This window comes from Lampris incognitus, chromosome 19 (assembly GCF_029633865.1).
Source record: "Lampris incognitus isolate fLamInc1 chromosome 19, fLamInc1.hap2, whole genome shotgun sequence".
Lineage (NCBI taxonomy): Eukaryota > Metazoa > Chordata > Actinopteri > Lampriformes > Lampridae > Lampris > Lampris incognitus.
In genome coordinates, this window is record NC_079229.1 from 39,321,445 (window position 1) to 39,323,443 (window position 1,999).

Consider the following 1,999-nt stretch of genomic DNA (forward strand, 5'->3'; position numbering starts at 1 on the left):
CCGAGTCCTCCGGCCGCATGTGAGGACGGCGAAGTGCGACACCTTCTGGACGATGTCTTGTTTAACACGTGCAGCAGGGAGAAGAGCTTTACCTTTGAAAGACAGCTTACTCTGACCGGGGACAACGCAGCAGGCACGTCACCTCGACCCACAGGGGCCGCCGGACTTGTGCCCCTAGTACCTCAACACTTTTGCACATTTGTCGCAGCTAACAAAGTCCAGCTCTTTTGCATCGTTGTCACAACTGAGACGGTTCTCCACATATCAGACTTCTTGCCTTGTTTTGTATTTTGATGACCAACTCTGAGTTTCTTCTCAGCTTCCTGTGTTCACTCATCTGTCTTTTAGCGCTAGCTAAAGCGCAGGACCCGCCCACTTCCGCCCGCAGCAACCTTAAAACCGCCTGCTCCCGCAAGATTTGTGTTGGATCCCACTGGACCCGCGGGATCCCAATCCCAATGCAGTCCTGTAATCCCTACTGCCGTGGTGAATCTGTTAATATAAAACACGACACTAGCAGGCCCTGAACAGCCAGCAGGCCCTGAACAGCCAGCAGGCCCTGCTGTCAGCCAGCCAGCAGGCCCTGATCAGCCAGCAGGCCCCTGTCAGCCAGCCAGCAGGCCCTGGTCAGTCAGCCAGCAGGCCCCTGTCAGCCAGCCAGCAGGCCCTGGTCAGTCAGCCAGCAGGCCCCTGTCAGCCAGCCAGCAGGCCCTGGTCAGTCAGCCAGCAGGCCCCTGTCAGCCAGCAGGCCCCTGTCAGCCAGCAGGCCCTGAACAGCCAGCAGGCCCTGGTCAGTCAGCCAGCAGGCCCCTGTCAGCCAGCAGGCCCCTGTCAGTCAGCAGGCCCTGAACAGCCAGCAGGCCCTGATCAGCCAGCAGGCCCCTGTCAGCCAGCAGGCCCCTGTCAGCCAGCAGGCCCTGAACAGCCAGCAGGCCCTGAACAGCCAGCAGGCCCTGATCAGCCAGCCAGCAGGCCCTGATCAGCCAGCAGGCCCCTGTCAGCCAGCAGGCCCCTGTCAGCCAGCCAGCAGGCCCTGGTCAGTCAGCCAGCAGGCCCCTGTCAGCCAGCAGGCCCCTGTCAGCCAGCAGGCCCTGAACAGTCAGCAGGCCCTGAACAGCCAGCAGGCCCTGATCAGCCAGCCGGCCCCTGTCAGCCAGCAGGCCCTGATCAGCCAGCAGGCCCCTGTCAGCCAGCAGGCCCTGATCAGCCAGCAGGCCCCTGTCAGCCAGCCAGCAGGCCCCTGTCAGCCAGCCAGCAGGCCCTGATCAGCCAGCAGGCCCACAGACAGTGGTGGATGTGCAGAGGACAGACTGGTTGCAGACAGTGATGGATGTGCAGAGGACAGACTGGTTACAGACAGTGGTGGATGTGCAGAGGACAGACTGGTTACTGACAGTGATGGATGTGCAGAGGACGGACTGGTTACAGACAGTGATGGATGTGCAGAGGACAGACTGGTTACTGACAGTGATGGATGTGCAGAGGACAGACTGGTTACAGACAGTGGTGGATGTGCAGAGGACGGATTGGTTACAGACAGTGATGGATGTGCAGAGGACGGACTGGTTACAGACAGTGATGGATGTGCAGAGGACGGATTGGTTACGGACAGTGATGGATGTGCAGAGGACGGACTGGTTACAGACAGTGGTGGATGTGCAGAGGACAGACTGGTTACAGACAGTGATGGATGTGCAGAGGACAGACTGGTTACAGACAGTGGTGGATGTGCAGAGGACAGACTGGTTACTGACAGTGATGGATGTGCAGAGGACAGACTGGTTACAGACAGTGATGGATGTGCAGAGGACAGACTGGTTACAGACAGTGGTGGATGTGCAGAGGACAGACTGGTTACAGACAGTGATGGATGTGCAGAGGACAGACTGGTTACAGACAGTGGTGGATGTGCAGAGGACAGACTGGTTACAGACAGTGATGGATGTGCAGAGGACAGACTGGTTACAGACAGTGATGGATGTGCAGAGGACAGACTGGT